A 10412-nucleotide genomic window follows, 5' to 3' on the forward strand; every position below is an offset into this window, starting at 1 on the left:
CATGTACTTCAGATGGAAACAAAACAAAAATAGAAGTTAGGTCCAGCAAAAGGTGCTTTTGAGATCTCTTTGCTGGGCCCAACAAAACTAGAATATCTGAAATGTTTCCACATCTCCACAGCAGCCTGCTGAGCCCTTGACTGGCTGTAGTGGGGCTCTGGGTTGCTGCCCTAGGAAGCTGCTACACAAGGATAGAAGGCTGCAGCCCTCACCCAGCTGTTAATCATTTACCTTCTCCTACCACAAAGTGACTTTTGCCAGTTACAGCTCAGAAACCCTTTGTGGATGTTAGCAGGAATTTTCTTCTGTTCAAGGAATACTGGTCTCCAGCTTTAATATGCTCCATCAACCAATAGGCAGAATTTGTCGCTTTTGTAATATTTTTTTTTCTTTTGCTGTTTTATTCTGTCAGTCTTGTGTTTTATTCACAACACACAATCTCTTTTGAACTTTATTTTTAAAAAGAAACTTGTTTTAACACCAAGCATTACTATTATTGCTTTGCTTCTGTGGCTAACTGCCGTCAGAGTTCTCTAAAACACACCCCACGCAGGACAGAGTATTTGCTCTGCTCATGGCTGGCAAATAGTAGCCCTGGCATTGCACGACTGCATCCTCTCCTGTATTTGCTTTGTGCCATCTTGGAGATTTTTAAGACCCAGTTGGAGCCAAGACCTAAGCAACGTGGTCTGAATCCAGTGCTGGGCCTGCTTTGAGCAGGGGTGGAGAAGACACTTTCCTGAGGTACCTCAACCTCTCCTTCCTACCTGTGCCACTCCACTATTTCACACTCCTGGGAGATGCTAGCATGGGTGGGTCCATGTAAAGCTAAAGAAGTTCAACACAGCAAAGAGCAAGGCTTGTGTTAGAGTGATCCCAGGTACATATACCGACTGGGGGAAGAAATCCTTGAGAACAGCCCTGCGGAGAAAGAGCCAGGGGTCCTGGTGGATGACAAACTGACCACGACTAGCAGCGTGCTCTTGCAGCTTGGAAAGCAAACGGTATCCTGGGCTCCATCAGAAGAAGGGTGGCCAACAAAGACAGGGAGGGGTGGCCCTGCCTTGTGGCAGGGGGGTTGGAACTTGATCTTGAGGTCCCTTCCATCCCAAACCATTCTCTGATTTTATGCTAATAAGCTAGCACAGATATTTTTACCTGGATTTGCTCTCCAGTGATTTACGTACAGATACTCTGTCAAATTCTGCAGAAGCCTTTAACACTGCTCACATTTCACACAGTTTGTCAGTTTGACAAGGAACATTTGAGCCGCCAGTCTTTGTGACAGTCGGAGTTTCAGTTCCACAAATTATCTCCTCTACCTCCTCACACCAGCAGCCCATAAGATGCTGCTGCTCTCTGCAGAGATGCAACCTGCTCATCCTTCTTACTACGAATCGGCTGTGACACTGGTCATTATTCTCACAGAAAATAGGAAAGAAAGGAAGAAAAACTTTAGCTGTTTTGCCTTGAGTTGCCACAAAAATGTTTGAAGTTTTCTTGGCAGAATTTCTAGTGTTAAAAGACATATGAAACATTTGGTTTTCAGGAGTTCAGGCTTACAATAAGAAAAAGAAAAGGGTTGTGGTTGTTTCTTTTTTGTGTGTGGCAAGCAGCCACTTCTTCCTCAAAGGCATCTGCTCAGCCACAAATCCAGTACAGTGTCAAAAAGCCATTTCACTGAAGTAGTTTCAGCTGGTGCTTCTTACTCACCTATTCCAGTAATTGATTGCACACCTCTGCAGAGCAGCTTCTTTTCTTATTCTACAAGCATTTATATTTTTCCTGTCAGTGCCCACAATTCAGACTATTTACATTTCTCTCCAGATCACCACTCTGTTTCTTGAGTTTGCTTTTTGCCTTTCTTTCCTGCCTGCTGCAAATCATTTATCACTTCTGATCTTCTCAGGTTTGGGTGCTGTTTATTTCCCTGCTCTTTGCAGCAGCAGCTACTAACAGCATGGCCATAATCCACCTTTCTGTCTCTACCACTGCTGTTCAGCTAACACTGACAATTCTAAAGGCAAACTAAAGTCTGTACACGCATCTCATTTCCAGTATCTGGGATCAACAGCTTCCAGATAGCACCAGGAGAGCCCACGTAGCTGAAGAGAGGATCTGTGCTCACTGAAGGATTCAAGTGCCCAAACAGTCAGCTGTTCGCAATGCCTGAACCATTACTATCTCAGAAAAGCTCATCCCAGTGTTAAGTTCACACACAGCCCTGCTACATACTGGCCTGTGATTTCCAGGTTGTGTCATGCAGCAAATACTGAATCCCCAAATATTAGATATTTTTTCACTTTGTTTTTGTTTTTATTCCTGCAGCATCTGATATTTTACTGAGTACTCTGTTCTCCTTCTCATGGCCCTCTCAGACCATTCCCCAGCACTGCCGTCCCTGCTCAGACCTTGTCTTCCTTGTACTCATCCTTGCATCCTGCCCTGTTACACATCTTCACTTTCTCTCTGTAATTGCCACAAAGGTTTTCAGTGTCACAAAAGCTTTCTTACCATCCCACCACTCGACACTGACACTAAACTTCCTTCCAACGGGTCCAGCTCAAGAACATTTAGAATGAGCCGATACATCCATCCATCACCAATGTACTCTGATACAGACCTCAGAGGATTTCCCCATGCACTGACATCATAGCAGATAAGACTAAAATGCCACAACAGCATTGTAACATGGTCATCCCTGCTCAGCCCTAACACAGCTGAGAAATGGCAAAGAAATAGCCTAGAATGTATGTGCATAAGACACCTACCATGTGAAAATGGGCTCTGCTTGAAGAAACAGGACTCTCTCAGAAATTGAATTTGATGTTCCGAAATTTCATATTCTGTAGCTTAGCAACAATTTCATTATTTTTAATCAGACAAGGAGCTGTTTTTCAAATATATTCTGAAATGCACAAGTCCTAAAATTTTGAGTAATTTTGTGTTTCCTTGCAAAAAGAAATGCATGGGAGGACAGATACATCACCACTATAGATTATGACTTCTTCCACCAAGACTGAATGGAGATCAATTACTTCCAAGCCACTTTGCCTTTTCCCGAGTTCCACTGTTGCTTAATCGATGGTCTGTGTGTAATGAGATAGAAAAACAGCACAAAGAACAGGAAAGGCTTTTTTCAATAGAGAAATGTTTCACATGGAGTAGTGTTTGAGAGGGGAGGAGACTGATCTATGCTGGCGCCCAGGGCTATGAAAATCCTCAGCCTGTGCAGTAGCAGAGGTGGACTGAGGCTGTCCTGTAAATGTAAGGTAAGATTCCATGAGCGTAAAAGAGCTGTAACTCTATGGGGGAAGACATCTAGGAAGTAAAAAAGTCACTTGTCACATTTCACAGAGCAGTCTGTTTGGCACAACAGGAGAAAGAATTCCGGCTGTGGGTGCAATCAGGACCTCTCCCCACCCTCACTCTCCAGAAGTTGTGCCTTTTTACTGAAGCTCCATCTCCTCCTGCCCAGCCCACATCAGGTTCCTTCTCCATAAGTGAGAGGTGCATTGGCAGTGGGGTACCAGGGGCTTGGGCACGGAGTGCTGCTGGTGGGAACGTCACTCAATTACACAGTGAGGAAAGGGCCACCATACAGGACACGAAAAGGAAACATCTGAGAGGTGTAGGTCTTACAGCACAACAGTGAGGGTGTGAAGGGATTGTATGGGCCTGGGAGTCCCTCTGCACGAGACGTGCAGGACCTAACTTACCCTATTTCTCCTTCTCAGGACTTGGGATCACTCTCACCGCTTTTTTATCTCAATTTCCAGAAAGGAACTCAGGACTCATCTGTAGAAGTTGAAGGAAGGATTTGAGGAAGAGTACAAACTTGAACATTTTCTCTGTGCGCCTCTTCTCTTTCTCCTGAATTCTCTAGATACACCTACCTGCCATGCTGAGTCTGTTGTAGACTGGACCAGTGTATGTAGCTCAGGCAAACAACTGCTGTAGAATTCTTGGACATGATTACACTCCCAAAGGCAGCAGTTGATAATAACAAGTAATAACTTATTATATGATAAAATAACAATTTATGCAAGAAAGATGTGATACTAGAGAAGTTTTCCTTACTAGACAAAGGGATAAGATAAAGAATTAATTTATCAATGGGTTCCAATCAACTGCAGTGGATTCCTCATCACTGAGGTTCTTAAAATAAAGCTGGGAAGTTTTTTTACCAAACCTGCTGTAATTCCAGCGGGGGTTAGTTCAAGGAAATCCTGTAGTTTCCATTAGAGTTAGATAGGGAGCACGACCCTAAAGCTCACAAGTATTTCCCAGTTGGCTCACAAGTATTGCCCAACCAGCTTCAGCATGCAGCAAGCTGAGGGCAATCAGCCATCAAAGGAGGAGCTGTTTTCTGCATGAAACACGAGAAAAATAGTCCTAACTCCCCAGTTCTTCAGTGCTCCTACAACTGAATTTCAATTTCATGAATGCCAAGAGGTCTGAAGCTGATTGTAAAGGGTGGTTTCCACTAGTTCTGTCTTCCAGAATCCCAACACCTCTGTGCTGTTGGGAATTACGTAAGATATCCAGACCACTGGAAAAGCACCCTGTTCTGATTAGCTTAAGTCTGAACAAAATAAACTACAAGAATTGTGCTACTCGGGCTAGTCCTGGGTCCAGCTGATAAGTCACAGGCTGTAGCTTAGCAGTTGTCATTGCCTCCAGTAAATATGCAGAGATAGCAATCAGATGGCATTTATTTAAACCACAATTACCTTCTCATTAGCCCTAAGTGGAATTCTTATGATGGAGCTCCCTTTGATCATTGGCACACGTTTCCCCAGGAGGCTTTGTTTCATTTTGGATGAGATGGAAGAGGAGGGGAGACAGATGAATCAGATTGTGCTGATTGAAATAATCTTTGGAAATGCCCAGATGCCCTGACTGCCTATGTTTGCAGCATCACTATGAGCTATGCTATGAACACTTCCACAGAACATGTTTTGTGTGCCATCTGCAGAAACATCTAAAGTATGCCTGTATTTACCAGGTCTTTGTTTCATGAACTGTGATGGGGAAGTTGTTTTGATTTGTTTTTATTACTGCTGTTGTGATGCGGTTGTTCCAACTGTTCCATCCCTAGAAAGGACAGGCCAAGGGGATTTGAATTAAACCCAATACATTGAATTGTTTCTCCTTCACCAAAGATATTATTAATTGGTGTCAGTCAACTAACAATTTAGCCACTGGCTTTTCTTTTGTTTTCTTTTCTTTTCCTTCAAGTTCTATCACAAATATTTTTATGTTTGTAGATTACATTTTTCCCCCCTTTTGTTTTCCCTCTATAGCAAAAATGAAACCAGCAGCCTTCAAAAATCACAGAGAATGGTAGGAAATCCAACATCTGTCTACAGAAGTATAAGCAATTTGAAAAAAAGCATATTCAAGTCAACATGAAAGAACCACAAATAAATGCCACCACTATTTGTTTGGATTGGTTCATTCTGATAGACAAGATAGGAAATGGTTGTAAAATAACTGGGATAAGGGTTGTTAAAATACTCTGGTCCTAGATTTTTACTTCCCATATCTCCAAGAAACATGCTGTATTTTGGGATCAGTGAACATATTTCACTATTAAGAGAAAAGAAATTAAAAGACTCAGGTACATCCCAACAGAAAAAAGGCAGTTTTTAAGCTCCCCCCCGGAGGATGGAAAAAATATTTTCTTCTCTCTTACAGGGCCAGAGGACACCTGTGCTGAGCATAGCAAGCATGAGTGTTTTATAATGGCAAAGGCACCTGAGAACCTGGAAATGAACCATGCTGTCCTGGTGACCAATAGTTTTGGGGGGTCTGGATGCAGCTGAGATCATGCTGCTCTGGCTGCAAGTTGTGTACATCTCTAGCCCCATGAGATACATGGTCCGTCCTACAGTATATCCATGTCAAATTGGCAACTGCCTGATTCTCTATCCAAGACAGAGAGAAAACACATTTACATGCAGGCAGGAACAGAGTTAAGCACACTTGGATGTTTTGCCTGTATTAAAGTTTCCCTACGGATGCCCATTTTGCTCCCCAAAGCACCCTGTGAAGGTATTTCTGAGGTTCAAGAGTGCGGATGTTTGGAAAGTTTGCTCTCAGTACCTTTATGTTAACTATAGCACACACATAGACAAGCCAGCTCCCTGACTCATTGGGAACCACTCTGACTTGATGATCTTTCACTAAAATGGGTGCACGTCTGGGAAATGTTTACCTCTGACAATTCAGAATTTCACTGAAAAGCCCCAAGCCTCTCTGGAGCTGAGACCTGAATGAAGTTCCTTCTGTTGAGAATCAGAGCTTGTATTTTTCTGGTTCCAGAGGGACTAAATTAAATGAATTCCATTTTAAACACTTAATTTTTAGACATGACGGTTTTAAAAGGAATACAGCTCTTCAACCAAAGAGAAAATTCAATAATTTACCTTTAAAAATATATCTTGATTGTTTAGTCCACATCTTGAATGGCAGAAGTGCAAACCCACAGTTTCTGAATGAGTCTGGCAAATCTGAACTCAAAACAACACCATTCCTGAGACAATGCCAAAGCTGCAAGTAGTTCTTTCAGAAGCTGTTCTATAAAGAACAAAGGCCTCAGTTCAGCACTTTGCACATAATTATGTCTAGATTAAAAGATGTGCAGCAAATTCCCTCGGAATCACTGGAACTACTCACATGATAAGAATGAAGCACAGGCTTGGGTATCTTGTTGAGCTGATGCCTCAGGATCATGATAAGCTTAATAAGCATTCATCCTAAACACTGCAAAAATATAAGCTGTGAAATTCTCATCAAAAATAAGAAGCCTCAAGACATACAGAGATGAATCATGAAAAACAAATTGGCAGGCTTCTTATTAAAGCAAGAGAAAACACAACATCGTGCAATCAGAGCAATAAAGAAGCTCCAGCTCTATGTCAGCTGGAATAATCAAATCAAAGCAACATAAAAATATCTATACACAAAATAATGGCAGACAATCAAAAGCAAAAGAGCTCAGCACCTGATGGATCCTGCTTGGAATAGCGTGCATCACATGTAGTTTGGATATAAATCCTGCCCCAGCTCATCAGAAGAACTTAAACCTGCTCACTGTAATCCATGAATGAGAACACAGGAAGAGCTGTACACATCTTGAAACAACACTGGGCACTGTGGTGGCCCTCCCTAGCAGGACAGAGCTCTGCACTCACCAACAGCAAACCTTTAAGACTTTGGCCAAGAACATGCAGGAACAAGAGGGCTGTTTCTCTGAAGCAGCCACAGCATGCAAAACTTCCATGAGTAAAATCAATTCTCCAAGGGCTTCTATGTTGTGTTCCTGGGCTGTGCTATTACTAAGAGGAGGTTGTTCATTTCTGATGGAGTCAATAAATAATTTGAATAACATCAGAGAAATTTGCCAAGTTTGCCACTATACGCTTTACTGAGCAGTTCAAAGTAAGAAAACATAATATTTCTGAGAAAAGAGGCTGTTGGCAGGAAAAGTGCTCGTTCTGTAGCTGAAGCTGGAGATATGGATATCAAGAGTTAAACTTCAACATGAAAGAACAAGTGATTGGTAATGCAGCAATGCAGGATTAAACGTGGAAAGCCTTGGCTAGGAAGGGCATTCAGCAGCAGCACACTCAATGATGAGCACACTTCATGAAAAGGAATCTATCCACTTAGCATTTCTTTGCAAGATCACGCAGGGAGGTTCAGCAGCTCCTATAATACAATTACTTTCTCTAAGAGACCAATTCAGAAAGCAATTACACATCATTAGCATTGTACTTCGAAGGCCTAAGATGATCTAAGAGAGTAGACCCCACAGCTTGACTAAGCTATTGCTCTTTTTTGTTTGTTTTCAAAAAGGGAAATAAGGGAGATCACATACAACTTGTCCAGATTAGCTAACCAAAAATGGCTTCACCTGTAGACAAGTCCCTTGAAACTAGAAGTATGACTACTGCTAGCTAAACCCAGATTAGATCCCAAGGATGCCTTGGCTACTGCTGCCAACACAGGCACAGCTTTGAGATTTTCATTATGGACTGCATAATTTTCTTTGCATACACAAAGGATCCTGAAACAAGCTTATGCTGCCCACAATGGGAGGCTCTGCTTGCTTTGTGCTAGGATTATCTCCTTCAGCACATGAAAGCTGGGTCCCTCTGTCATTCAGTTGCTTCTCTTGAGGCCACTTAGTTCTACCCGCAGCAATGGTTTGTACCTCCAGTTCAGGTTTACCAGCAAATTTAGGTGGGATCAAGCAACCCCTCACCACCTCCAGCAACATCCCTCATCCATACACAGATCTGCCCCGCAGAGAAGTGAAGCTCAGACAGGTTACCCACCGCACAGCTCCTCAATCTGTAACTCAGTGCATTTATATAAATTGCCACTGTTTCTTATTAAAGGTTTATTAAGCCTGCTTGTAGCTAATTTAAGGTAAGAAATATCTTCTAACCTCTTCTTCCCTTGCTACACAGTCAGAGATCGAGTAACACCACACGTATTTAGATGTGAATGTTTTCCCTGATGACTTTCAGATCTATATATGCTAAGAAAATGATAAAGAAGTTAAACATCTGTTCTTTAATTAGACTCATCCTTAAGAATTATATGAAAATTATAATAATTACGACAAGGAATATTAAACACTCCCACAGTTCAAAATTTCCAAATGCATCGTTTGCACCTCTCAGGATAATTCACCACAAGTTTCTCAACCAAGCCACGCATTTAGCAGTTTCTAACCTGTTTCTCTCTCTCGCTTGACAGAAATTGTTTAAGGGATGAGTGTCAGAATGGTTTTCCTGTCTCTAACCACTGTTTGTACTCTCAGAGTATGGGAATTTATATACACATCAGCAAATGCTATCTGCCGGCTGGGAACATGGCAGTATTTCTCATATATCTTCCTCTAGTGGCTCTATCTACCCTGCATTACAGTATCACTAGAGGAGCTCACTCTAAAGATTAACACAGTCAACATTTTGGAAAATGCATCCTGCCTTCATTAACATCTCACCAGGACACGAGACACCAACCCATTGCTATCACCTGTGTTACACATAAATCAGCTCACAAAGAAATGAGCTACAAAGGCAAGTGCTTTGTTAGCAAGAACAACCCGATCTCTGCCACAGCAAACTGCTACAGGTTTACTGCACTTCCTTACCCAGAGGTTTAAATTCTCTTGCTTCTTCTGCAGAATTTACACAAAGTGCTAAGGAGGGATCTACGATTTTTCTTTTTTCTTTGCCCACTGCAACAAAGCATCTTGCTGTCCTTGGCAAAGTGCTGCAAAATAGTAACCTTGTAATGATATTTATGCTCCAGGTTGACTTTACTTCTTCCTGCATTTTTTCCCCCAGCCTTCACCTTCTTCCAGGTCACTTTCCTGAATCCTGTAACTGCCTTTTGTTTCATGAAGATGAGACACTCAGAACCTCCCAGATTACCTCACTGGTCGTGAAATCCATAAAGGAATAAAAAGCCCAAATGACAAAACATTAAAGAACTGGGTTTTCAAACCTTAGCAATATATTCCTTGGAGTATGAGCCCAGCTCACCTGTGCTGCTGTCAGAGCAATGCTAAAATGCTTCGCTGACACACTGGCAGAAATAAGAAAAATCTAGTTTAAAAACACTGTAGGCAGCCTTCTAAACAGTCTGTGTTTCCCAGATGAGGGGATTGCACCAAGAAGCAGATAAGTGAGGGAGAGGTGAAATTATAACGCCATCACCTCCCCTTGAAGAGAGGCTGATACTTCAATTATTTACACAGGGTTTAAATATTTAGTTTGGCACTTACACCCTTAAGGAAACTATAGTTACCACTCCATCATTACACAGAGCCTATCATTTATTCATAGAATCAATAGGAACACAAAGCAACAGTAATGCTTCATTCCTTTCTGTGCATCACATGGGTCAAGGCATAAGACTGTGATCTGGAGGAAGCAGCCTGATTTTTGGGTTAACACAGATGCCCACCAGACAGGTAGATTCAAGACAACATCTTTGAAACCAAAAAGTCAAGTGGACAACAATCCAAACAGGAGGCTGAGTGGATTACTGTCCTGTTTGGTGATGGCAGAGATGCAGACTGAGACCAAGCTTCCAGTGGCAGGCATTGAACCTGGGACCCTTTAACCTGCAATTGGAAATATTTACAGCTTCCCAACTCATCTTGTTTTCAGCAAAGCCTGAAGTAGAGCGTTGTGTAGTTGAGCCACTGCTAATGAAAATAATGCCATGTAGTATTTCAACAGCATGATTTCGCTTTGCCCTGGGTGACCTCATTTCATAGTAGGGTAGGAACATCTCATTTTCTTCAGCATCCACTGCGGAAGGTACCAGAGGCAGATGCTCTTTGCTTTTGAGAAGGCACTCTTTTTAAAAGCAGAAATTAAAAA

The 10412-nt window shown here is 42.1% G+C and overlaps 1 long non-coding RNA gene across 1 annotated transcript; it reads right to left on the reverse strand.

The window, feature by feature from the left end:
- Positions 1-44: 44 nt before the first annotated feature.
- LOC109371109 lies at positions 45-6911 on the reverse strand. The gene is made up of 4 exons (XR_002121795.1): positions 6682-6911; positions 6432-6582; positions 3720-3798; positions 45-3259 (listed from the first exon to the last, which is right to left on the reverse strand). It is a non-coding gene; the product is annotated as an uncharacterized LOC109371109 (long non-coding RNA).
- Between the last annotated feature and the right edge of the window lie 3501 nt (positions 6912-10412).

Source organism: Meleagris gallopavo, chromosome 29 (assembly GCF_000146605.3).
Source record: "Meleagris gallopavo isolate NT-WF06-2002-E0010 breed Aviagen turkey brand Nicholas breeding stock chromosome 29, Turkey_5.1, whole genome shotgun sequence".
Taxonomy (NCBI): Eukaryota; Metazoa; Chordata; class Aves; order Galliformes; family Phasianidae; genus Meleagris; species Meleagris gallopavo.